Below are 12,745 nucleotides of genomic sequence, written 5' to 3'. Positions count from 1 at the left end.
AAAACTAAAGACAACAACAAGATCCTAAAAACAGCTTGTGCGTGGTGATGGGGAAACAACCCAGATTACCTTCAGGAAAGCAACAACACACTAACAGCTGATTTAGGTGAAACAATGGAAGTAGAAAACAGTGGAATGACATTTTTTTTGAATTTTATTTTATTTTTTTATACAGCAGATTCTTATCAGTCATCAGTTTTATACACATCATTGTATACATTTCAATCCCAATTGCCCAATTCATCACACCACCACCCCAACCACCCTGCCACTTTCCCTGCTTGGTATCCATATGTTTGTTCTCTACATCTGTGTCTCAATTTCTACCCTGCAAACCGGTTCATCTGTACCATTTTTCTAGGTTCCACATATATATGTGTTAATATGCGATACTTCTTTTTCTCTTTCTGACTTACTTCACTCTGTATGACAGTCTCTAGATCCATCCATGTCTCAACAAATGACCCAATTTCGTTCCTTTTTATGGCTGAGTAATATTCCATTGTATATATGTACCACATCTTCTTTATCCATTCGTCTATCAATGGGCATGAAGTTGCTTCCACGACCTGGCTATTATAAATAGTGCTGCAATGAACATTGGGGTGCACGTCTCTTTTTGAATTATGGTTCTCTCTGGGTATATGGTCAGTAGTGGAATTGCTGGGTCATATGGTAATTCTATTTCTAGTTTATTAATGAACTTCCATACTCTTCTCCATAGTGGCTGTATCCATTTTCATTCCCACCAACAGTGCACGAGGGTTCCCTTTTCTCCACACCCTTTCCAGCATTTGTTGTTTGTAGATTTTCTGATGATGCCTATTCTAACCGGTGTGAGGTGATACCTCATTGTAGTTTTGATTTGCATTTCTCTAATAATTAGTGATGTTAAGCAGCTTTTCATGTGCTTCTTGGCCATCTGTATGCCTTCTTTGGAGAAATGTCTATTTAGGTCTTCTGCCCGTATTTGGATTGGGTTGTTTGTTTTTTTCATATTGAGCTGCATGAGCTGTTTGTATATTTTGGATATTAATCCTTTGTCCGTTGATTTGTTTGCAAATATTTTCTCCCATTCTGAGGGTTGTCTTTTTCTCTTGTTTATGGTTTCCTTTGCTGTGCGAAAGCTTTTAAATTTCATTAGGTCCCATTTATTTATTTTTGTTTTTATTTCCATTACTCTAGGAGGCAGATCAAAAAAGGCCTTGCTGTGATTTATGTCAAAGAGTGTTCGTCTTATGTTTTCCTCTAAGAGTTTTATAGTGTCCGGTCTTACATTTAGATCTCTAATCCATTTTGAGTTTATTTTTGTGTATGGTGTTAGGGAGTGTTCTAATTTCATTCTTTTATATATAGCTGTCCAGTTTTCCCAGCACCACTTATTGAAGAGGCTGTCTTTTCTCTATTTTATATCCTTGCCTCTTTTGTCATAGATTAGTTGACCATAGTTGCATGGGTTTATCTCTGGGCTTTCTATCTTGTTCCATTGATCTATGTTTCTGTTACCATAATGTCTTGATTACTGTAGCTTTGTAGTATAGTCTGAAACCAGGGAGTCTGATTCCTCTAGCTCCGTTTTTTTCCCTCAAGACTGCTTTGGCTATTCAGGGTCATTTGTGTCTCCATACAAATTTTAAGATGATTTGTTCTAGGTCTGTAAAAAATGCCACTGGTAATTTGATAGGGATTGCATTGAATCTGTAGATTGCTTTGGGTAGTATAGTCATTTTCACAATATTGATTCTTTCAATTCAAGAACATGGTATATCTCTCCATCTGTTGGTATCATCTTTAAGTTCTTTCATCAGCATCTTATAGTTTTCTGCATACAGGTCTTTTGTCTTCCTAGGTAGGTTTATTCCTAGGTATTTTATTCTTTTTGTTGCAATGGTAAATGGGAGTGTTTCCATAATTTCTCTTTCAGATTTTTCATCACTAGTGTATAGGAATGCAAGAGATTTCTGTGCATTAATTTTGTATCCTGCAACTTTTCCAAATTCATTGATTAGCTCTAGTAGTTTTCTGGTGGCATCTTTAGGATTCTCTATGTATAGTATCATGTCATCTGCAAATAGTGATGGTTTTACTTCTTCTTTTCCAATTTATATTCCTTTTATTTCTTTTTCTTCTCTGATTGCCATGGCTAGGAGTTCCAAAACTATGTTGAATAATAGTGGTGAGAGTGGACATCCTTGTTTCGTTCCTGATCTTAGAGGAAATGCTTTCAGTTTTTCACCATTGAGAATGACGTTTGCTGTGGGTTTGTCATATATGACCTTTATTATGTTGAGGTAGGTTCCCTCTATGCCCACTTTCTGGAAGGTTTTTATCATAAATGGGTGTTGAATTTTTTCAAAAGCTTTTTCTGCATCGAGATGATCCTTCTGCTAACTTTGGGTTTTGTTTGTTCTTCTTTCTCTAGTTCCTTTAGGTGTAAGGTTAGATTGTTTACTTGACATGTTTCTTGTTTCTTGAGGTAGGCTTGTATAGCTATAAAATTCCCTCTTAGAACTGCTTTTGCTGCATCCCATAGGTTTTGGATCGTCGTGTTTTCATTGTCATTTGTCTCTAGGTAGTTTTTGATTTCCTCTTTGATTTCTTCAGTGATGTCTTGGTTATTTAGTAACGTATTGTTTAGCCTCCATGTGTTTGTGGTTTTTACGTTTTTTTCCCTGTAATTCATTTCTAGTCTCATAGCGTTATTGTCAGTAAAGATGGTTGCTATGATTTCAATTTTCTTAAATTTACTGAGGCTTGATTTGTGACCCAGGATGTGATCTATCCTGGAGAATGTTCCGTGCGCACTTGAGAAGAAAGTGTAATCTGCTGCTTTTGGATGGAATGTCCTATAAATATCAATTAAATCAATCTGGTCTATTGTGTCATTTGAAGCTTCTGTTTCCTTATTAATTTTCTGTTTGGATGATCTGTCCATTGGTGTAAGTGAGGTGTTAAAGTCCCCCACTATTATTGTGTTACTGTCGATTTCCTGTTTTATAGCTGTTAGCAGTTGCCTTATGTATTGAGGTGCTCCTGTGTTGCGTGCATATATATTTATAATTGTTATATCTTTTTCTTGGATTGATCCCTTGATCATTATGTAGTGTTCTTCTTTGTCTCTTGTAATATTCTTTATTTTAAAGTCTATTTTATCTGATATGAGTATAGCTACTCCAGCTTTCTTTTGATTTCCATTTGAATGAAATATCATTTTCCATCCCCTCACTTTCAGTCTGTATGTGTCCCTAGGTCTGAAGTGGCTCTCTTGTAGACAGCATATAGATGGGTCTTTTTTTGTATCCATTCAACAAGCCTGTGTCTTTTGGTTGGAGCATTTAATCTATTCATGTTTAAGGTAATTATTGATTTATATGTTCCTATTACCATTTTCTTAATTGTTTTGGGTTTGTTTTTGTAGGTCTTTTTTTTCTCTTGTGTTTCCCACTTAGAGAAGTTTCTTTAGCATTTGTTGTGGAGCTGGTTTGGTGGTGCTGAATTCTCTTAGCTTTTGCTTGTCTGTGAAGCTTTTGATTTCTCCATCGGATTTGAATGAGATCCTTGCCAGGTACAGTAATCTTGGTTGTAGGTTCTTCCCTTTCATCACTTTACGTATATCATGCCACTCCCTTCTGGCTTGTCGAGTTTCTGCTGAGAAATCAGCTGTTAAACTTATGGGAGTTCCCTTGTATGTTATTTTTCATTTTTCCCTTGCTGCTTTCTATAATTTTTCTTTGTCTTTAATTTTTGCCAATTTGATTACTCTGTGTCTCGGCATGTTTCTTCTTGGGTTTATCCTGTATGGGACTCACTGCACTTCCTGGACTTGGGTGGCTATTTCCTTTCCCATGTTAGGGAATTGTTTGACTATAATCTCTTCAAATATTTTCTCTGGTCCTTTTTCTCTCTCTTCTCCTTCTGCGACCCTTATAATGTGAATGCTGTTGTGTTTAATGTTGTCCCAGAGGTCTCTTAGGCTGTTTTCATTTCTTTTCATTCTTTTTTCTTTATTCTGTTCCACAGCAGTGAATTCCACCATTCTGTCTTCCAGGTCACTTATCCATTCTTCTGCCTCAGTTATTCTGCTATTGATTCCTTCTAGTGTATTTTTCATTTCAGTTATTGTAGTGTTCATCTCTTTTTGTTTGTTCTTTAATTCTTGTAGGTCTTTGTTAAAGATTTGTTGCATCTTCTCGACCTTGCCTCCATTCTTTTTCCAAGGTCCTGGATCATCTTCACTGTCATTATTCTGAATTCTTTTTCTGGAAGGTTGCCTATCTCCACTTCACTTAGTTGTTTTTTTGGGGTTTTATCTTGTTCCTTCATCTGGTACATAGCCCTCTGCCTTTTCTTCTTGTCTCTCTCTCTCTGTGAATGTGGTTTTTGTTCCATGGCTGCAGGATTGTAGTTCTTCTTGCTTCTGCTCTCTTCCCTCTTGGAATGACATTTTTTTTGTGTGTGTAGTATGCGGGCCTCTCACTGTGGCCTCTCCCGTTGTGGAGCACAGGCTCCGGACACGCAGGCTCAGTGGCCACGGTTCATGGGCCCAGCTGCTCCGTGGCATGTGGGATCTTCCCGGACCGGGGCATGAACCTGTGTCCCCTGCATCGGCAGGCGGACTCTCAACCACTGTGCCACCAGGGAAGCCCGGAATGACATTCATTTTTAATGGAACATTACTCGGCCATAAAAAGGAACAAAATTGGGTCATTTGTAGAGTCGTTGATGGACCTAGAGACTGTCATAAAGAGTGAAGTAAGTCATAAAGAGAAAAACAAATATTGTATATTAATGCAAATATATGGAATTTGAAAAAATTTGTATAGATGATCTTATTTACAAAGCAGAAACAGAGACACAGACAGAGAGAACAGGCATATGGATACCTAGGGGGAAAGGGGTGATGGGATGAATTGGGAGACTGGCATTGACATATATACAGTACTGACACTTAATACTATGTATAAAATAAATAACTAATGAGAACCTAGTGTATAGCTTAGAGAACTCTACTCAGTGCCCTGTGATTACCTAAATAGGAAGGAAATCCAAAAGAAAGGAGATATATGTATACATACAGCTGATTCACTTTGCTGTACAGTAGCAACTAACACAGTATTGTAAAGCAACTCTACTTGAATAAAAATTTAAAAAATAAAGTATTGAGAGAAGATACTGGTTAAACATGGTGGAATCAAGTCTTCAGAGAAAAATACCTGCCAATATAGAATTTTATACCCTGAAAAGAGACTCTTAGAATGGATGTGTAAAAACACTTTTTAAGGAATACGTAGGGTGAATTTACCACCAGAAAATTCACAGTAAATGAAGTACTAAAGCGAATTTTTTAGGGAGGAGGAAAGTGATTCCAGATGGAATATTGGAGGTGGAGGAAGGAATGGAACACAATTAAAAAAAATTCAGTATATAGGGAAATCTAAATGAATATTGGCAATTTAAAACAATAATAAAATTATGGCTATGAGATTTTTAAATATTTACAGAATTAAAATGTACAATTATAACAGCATGTAAGTTGAAATTATAATTTATGGTCCTTGTGTTGTCTTAGAAGAGATAAAAATACCAATTTATGTTAGACATTAAAGATTCAAGGATGCATGTTGAAATCTCTAGGATAATCACTAAAAGAATAGTAAAATATAACTGCCAAGCTAATAAAGTGGGTAAATAGAATAATAATAAATGGTCAATTTAAAACAAGGCAAGAAAGGAGAGAAAAAGGAACATAGACTAGGTAGTATAAATAGAAAGCACATAATAAGATGGAAGATTTAACCCCAGATATATGGTAATTGTATTGGTAATTATATTAAGCTTAAATGGACTAAGTGCTCCATTTAAATTGGCAGAGTTTTAAAACAATCTTTGTGGGAGTTCCCTGGGGGTCCAGTGGTTAGGTCTCAGTACTTTCACTGCTCTGGACCAAGGGAACTAAGATCCCGTAATATCATTAAAGATAAAAAGACTTGATTTGCAAAAAATACTTAATCCCCCAGGCCTGTTTCCTCATCTGGTAAATTAATATATCTACTTATGGAATTGTTGTATGAGAATTATACAACACATAGTAAAGCACATAGTAATATTAAAAAAAAATAAAAATATTTGAATAACACAATAAGTCTGACCTACCTGACATACGTAGAACAATACTGAAAAACCGCAAGACACATATTCTTTTCCAGAACACATAAATATTTAAACAAACAAACAAACAAAATTTGGCCATATAGCCATAAAGCAAATCTCAATAAATTTCAAAGTATAACTTCTATAAAATAAATTCTTTGGTGACAATGCAGTTAAACTAGAAAGCATTAACAAAAAAGATAACTAGGAAATCCCCATGTATTTTGAAATTGAGGAATATGTTTTAAGATAATCTCTGACTAGGCAGGGCTTGACAACCAATTGAGCTGAGGGCCAGCCACATCTATCTAGGAGTGCACCCACAGTAGTCAGCCTGCCACAGCAGAAAGACCAATTCAGCCCATATAGAAGGCACCCCTGCAGCATATAGCTCTGGTGACCAAAGGGGGGGAGTGTGCTGCTGGGGCGTATAGTATGTTTCCTACTTAAGGCTACTTCTCTAAGATTGGAAAATGAAATCAACATGCCATATACATAGAAATAAAAACAGAGAGTTAGGCAAAATGAAGTGACAGAGAATATGTTCTGAATGAAGGAACAAGATAAAACCCTAGAAGAAGAACTAAGTGAAGTGGAGATAAGCAGTCTATCTGACAAAGAGTTCAAGGTAATGATCATAATGATGTTGAAAGAACTTGGGAGAAGAATGTATGAACACAGTGAGCAGTCAGTAGTTTCTAACGAAGAGTTAGAAAATGTAAAGAAAAACCAAACACAGCTGAAGAATATAATAATAATTGAAATAAAAAATACACTAGAAGGAATCAACAATAGATTAGATGTTACAGAGAGGCAGATCAGCAAACTGGAAGACAGAGTAGTGGAAATCAGTCAAGCTAAACAGGAGAAAAGAATTTTAAAAAATGCGGACAGTTTAAGAGACTTCTAGGGCAATATAAAACATACTAACATTAATATTTTAGGGGCCCCAGAAGGAGAGGAGAGAGAGAGAGAAAGGAACAGAGAACATAATAGCTGAAAGCTTCCCTAACCAAGGAAGGGAAACAGAAGCAAAGAGGTCCAAGAAGCAGGGAGTGCCAAACAAAATCAACCTAAAGAGGACCACACCAAGACATGTTACAATTAAAATGGCAAAAATTAAAGAAAAAGAGAGAATACTAAAAGCAGCAAGGGAAAATGAACATGTTATGTACAAGGGAACTTTCATAAAGCTATCAGATGACTTTTCAGCAGAAACTCTTCAGACCAGAAGGAGTAGCATGATATGTTTAAAGTGATAAAAGGAAAAGATGTACAACTAAGAATACTCCACCTGGCAAACTATCATTCAGATTTTAAGGAGAGATCAAGAGATTTACAGTCTAGCAAAAGCTAAAAGAGTTCAGCAACAAAAAAACCCAGCTTTGCAAGAAACATTAAAGTGAATTTTCTGAGTGTACAAAACAGGCTATAACTAGAAATGTGAAAATTACAAAAGGAAAAATTTCATTGGTAAAGGCATATATACAGGAAAGGTAGTAGATCAACCACTTATAAACCTAGTAGGAAGGTTATAAGACAAAAGTAGTAAAATCATCAATATTCACAATATGTAGTTAAGGGATACAAAAGATGCAAAAAAAGATATAAAATATGATGTAAAATGCACTAAATGTGTGTGGGGGGGAGGGGAGTAAAAATGCAAGATTGTTAAAATGTGATTGACCTTAAGAGATCAGCATCTTAAAATAATCATATATCCTCAACAAAATACTAGCAAACAAATTCAACCATACTTTAAAAGGATCATATACCATGATCAAGTGGGATTTATCCCAGGGGTTCAAGGATGGTTCAGTATCCACAAATCAATCAGTATGATACACCACATTAACAAACTGAAGAATAAAAATCACATGATCATATCAATAGATGCAAAAAAAGCTTTTTACAAAATTCAACATATATTTATGATTAAAAAAAAAACTCCCAGTAAAGTGGGTATAGAAAGAACATATCTCAACATAATAAAGGCTACATATGACAAGCCCTCAGCTAACATCATACTCAACAGTGAAAAGCTGAAAGCATTTTCTCTAAAGTCAGGAAGAAGACAAGGATGCCCACTCTCACCACTTTTATTCAACATAGTATTGGAAGCCCTAACCACAGCAATCAGATTAGAAAAAGAAATAAAAGGAATTCAAATTGGAAAGAAAGAAGTAAAACTGTCACTGTTTGCAGATGATGTGATATTATACACAGAATATCCTCAAGATGCCACCAAAAACTAGTAGAACTCATCAGTGAATACAGTAAAAGTGCAGGACACAAAATTAATATACAGAAATCTATTGCTTTTCTATACATGAACAATGAACTATCAGAAAGAGAAATTGAGAAAACAATCCCATTTACAACTGCATCAAAAAGAATAAAATACCCAGGAATAAATCTAACTAAGGAGATGAAAGACCTGTACTCAGAAAACTATAATATGCTGATGAAAGAAATTGAGGACAACATAAACAGATGGAAAGACACACTGTGCCTATGAATTGGAAGAATTAATGTTGTTAAAATGACCATACTACTCAAGACAACCTACAGATTCAATGTAATCCCTATCAAAATACCAATGGCATATTTCACAGAACTAGAAAAAATATTTCTAAAATTTGTGTGGAACCATGAAAGACCCTGAATAGCCAAAGCAATCTTGAGAAAGAAGAACAAAGCTGGAGGTATCACGTGCCCTGATTTCAAACTATACAACAAAGCTACAGTAATCAAAACAGTATGGTACTGGCACAAAAACAGACACACAGATCAATGAAACAAAATAGAGAGCCCAGAAATAAACCCACACTTATATGGTCAATTAATCTATGATGCAAGAGACAAGAATATACAGTGAGGAAAAGACAGCCTCTTCAATAAATGGTGTTGGGAAAATGACAGCTACATGAAAAAAATCTTATTGGACCACTTTCTTACACCATATACAAAAATAAACTCAAAATGGATTAAAGGATTAGATATAAGACCTGAAACCATAAATCTTCTAAAAGAAAACATAGGCAGTATGCTCTTTGACATTGATCTTAGCAATATTTTTTGATATGTCTCCTCAGGCAGAGAAAGCAAAAGCAAAAATAAACAAATGGGACTACTTCAAACTAAAAAGCTCAGCAAGAGAACTATCAACAAAATGAAAAGACTGCCTACTGAATGAGACAAGATATTTGCTAATGAAATACCTGATAAGAGGTTAATATCCAAAATATATAAAGAAATCACACAACTGAACATCAACAACAACAAAAAACCATACAACTTACTTAAAAAATGGGCAGAGGATCTGAATAGGCACTTTTTCCAAAGAAGACATTCAAGTAGCCAACGGGCTCATGAAAAATGCTCAACATCACTCATCATCAGGAAAATGCAAATCAAAACCACAATGAGGTATCACCTCACACCTGTCAGAATGGCTAGTATCCAAAAGACAACAATAATAAGTGTTGGTGAGGATGTGGAGGAAAGGGAGCCCTTGTGTACTGTTGGTGGGAATGTAAATTGGTGCCACTACTATGGAAAACATTATGGAGGTTCCTCAAAAAATTAAAAATAGAATTATATGATCCAGCAATTCCACTCCATAAATCCAGCAATATTTATCTGAAGAAAATGAAACACGAATACAAAAAGATATCTGTACCCCTATGTTCATTACAGCATTATTTACAATAGCCAAGATATGGAAGCAACCTACACACACACACATATACACAATGGAATTTTACTCAGCCATAAAAAAGAATGAAATCTTGCCATTTGTGACAACATGCGTAGACCAGAGGTTATTATGCTAAAGTGAAATAAGTCAGAGAAAGAAAAATACTGTATAATTTCACTTATATGTGGAATCTAAAAAACAAAACACATGAACAAACAAGACAAAAACAGAGTTATAGACACAGAGAACAAAGAGGTCATTGCCAGAAGAAGGGGAATGAAGAGAGGAGAGAAATAAGTGAGGGAGATTAAGAGGCACAAGCTTCTAGTTGCATAATAAATGACTCAGAGGTATGAAATGTTCAGTGTGGAGAATATAGTCAATGATGATATAATATCTTTGTATGGTGACAGATGGTAACCAGAGTTACTATAGTGATCATTTTGAAATGTATAGAAATATTGAATCACCACGTTATGTACCAGGAACTAACATAGTGTTATAGGTCAGTTATACTTAAAAAACAAACAAACAGACTTTTAGAAAAAGAGATCAGATTTGTTGTTACCAGAGGCAAGGAGCGAGGGAATTGGATGGAGGTGGTCAAAAGGTACAAACTCCCAGTTATAAAATAAACAAGTACTAGGGATGTAATATACAACATGATAAATATAATTAGCTTTATGAAAGTTCTTAGGTGAGTAAATCCTAAGCATTCTCATCACAAGGAAAAATGTTTTCTTTTCCTTTTATTTCATATCTATATGAGATGATGGATGTTAATTAAATTTATTGTAATCATTTCATGATGTATATAAGTCAAATCATTAAGCTGTACACCTTAAACTTATACAGTGTTCTATGTCAATTATATCTGAGTAAACTTGGAAGAGAAAGAAGTAAAGAAGTAAATAATTTCTGGGTCAGATATCACAATGGAAATTCAGAAATATTTTGAGATTAATAATAATAATGATGAAAATACTATATACCAACTTTTATGTGATGCATCAAAATCTTTGGTTAAAGAGAAATGCCTAGTCTTAAGTTATAGTAAAGGAGAAATATTAGAAACATTAGAAAGGGAGAAAGATAGAAATTAATGATATAAGAATCTATCTCAAGAAGGTAGAAAAATACTTGCTAATTAAACTCAAAGTTGAAAAGGAAATAATAGAAAGCAGACATTTATGAAAAAGGAAACATCAATAAAGCCAAACTTTATTGAAAATATTACCAAATGATAATGTCTGCCAATTTTTATATAGATGAAGAACATAAAAAGGAGACACAAATGACCAATATCAGAATTGAAAAAATGGATACAATTTTAGATCTTACAAAAACTTAAAAGATCCTGAAAGAATACCATGAACAAATTTAATCCAATGATTTTTTAAAATTTAGGTTAAATATGTCAATTCTTAGAAAAATACAACATATCAAAAGTGACACAAAAAGAAATTTCAGGTAGTCACATAACTATTAAATAAATTAAACTGCTAATTAAAACCTTACCATAGAGAAGACTACAGGTTCAGACGACTTTACCAGTAACGTCTACCAAGCACTCAAGGGAGAAATAATACAATCTTCTACAAACTCTTCCAGAGAATAGTGAAGGAGAGAACACTTCCCAATTTGTTCTTTGAGGCAGCACAATGTTTTATTTTGTTTTGTTTTTCTTTTTTGGTTTATCCTCAGCATTTACAAAACCAGACCTTGGGAAAGAACTAGGTCTGGGGACACATGCATGGTCTTAATATAGCAAATGTTTACCCTGCCCTGATTATTACAAGAGGCAGCACAATCTTGATACAAAAACCTGACAAGCACGTTGTAAGAAAGGATATTATAGGCCAATTATTCATGAACACAGGAGCAAAATTCCTAAACAAAATCCAGCTTTTTAATATAAAAAGTATAATACATCACAACCATGTTGAAGTCATTTCAGGAGTTCAGGGTTGGTTTGACATCTGGAAATCAATTGTAATTCACCACATTAACAGAATAAAGAATATGGTCATCTTCATTTTTGCATGAAAATTGTATAATAAAATTTAGCATTCATTCATTATTAAAAATCTCTCTTGGGCTTCCCTGGTGGCGCAGTGGTTGAGAGTCCGCCTGCCGATGCAGGGGACGCGGGTTCGTGCCCCGGTCTGGGAGGATCCCACATGCCGCGGAGCGGCTGGGCCCGTGAGCCATGGCCGCTGAGCCTGCGCGTCCGGAGCCTGTCCTCCGCAACGGGAGAGGCCACAACAGTGAGAGGCCCGCGTAACGCATAAAAAAAAAAAAAAAAAAAAAAAAATCTCTCTTAATAAATAGGAATAGAAGGAAATCAGATAAAGTTTATCCTGAAAAGGAAGACGTCTTTGGCACTCAACTTGGTATCAGTCTGTTCTTTCCTGGATCTAACTCAAATCTACTGAACCTTCTCCTTGACCAATTCTGAAAGGAGGAAGGAACTGAGCTCCCCAGGTCATCAAGAAGTGTTTCTTCTCACTCTCAGATAAATCTGCTTGGGAAGCCAAGTAATAATCAGAAGGTTGCTTTGTGAGAATCAGAGGAGAATGAATAAGATCATGTTCATAGACAATATCCATTAATTATGGAAAGTTGATGTATACATCTTTGCATAGATGAGAACATTTGTGTTCCTGAGTAAGAAATACTTCTGAATTCTAGGGAGATCATTGGTCTTCTATTAAGGAAAATGGTTTCTTTACACTGAGTGTAATTTGAATACTTGGGCTATGACTTTACACATGCTAATATAGTTATTCTCTGATTCCTGTTGGCTGTGTTATTCTTCTATTCCTTTGCTCCTGTCCAATAATCAAGACATCCCCAAATACTTTGGGTTTCTCAGTGAGCCAGACTGATTTATTC

General features: G+C 35.2%; 1 protein-coding gene and 1 non-coding gene across 3 annotated transcripts in view; one reads left to right on the top strand and one right to left on the bottom strand.

Annotated features, from left to right (window-relative positions):
* Positions 1–12,745, top strand: part of CMYA5 (cardiomyopathy associated 5) — a 103,474-nt gene that overhangs the window by 28,524 nt on the left and 62,205 nt on the right. The window lies entirely within an intron of this gene.
* Positions 11,543–11,671, bottom strand: LOC116752411. Its single transcript, XR_004349483.1, has one exon. It is a non-coding gene; the product is annotated as a small nucleolar RNA SNORA72 (small nucleolar RNA).

This window comes from Phocoena sinus, chromosome 3 (genome assembly GCF_008692025.1).
Source record: "Phocoena sinus isolate mPhoSin1 chromosome 3, mPhoSin1.pri, whole genome shotgun sequence".
NCBI classification, from domain to species: Eukaryota; Metazoa; Chordata; class Mammalia; order Artiodactyla; family Phocoenidae; genus Phocoena; species Phocoena sinus.
This window is presented reverse-complemented; position numbering and strand designations above follow the sequence as displayed.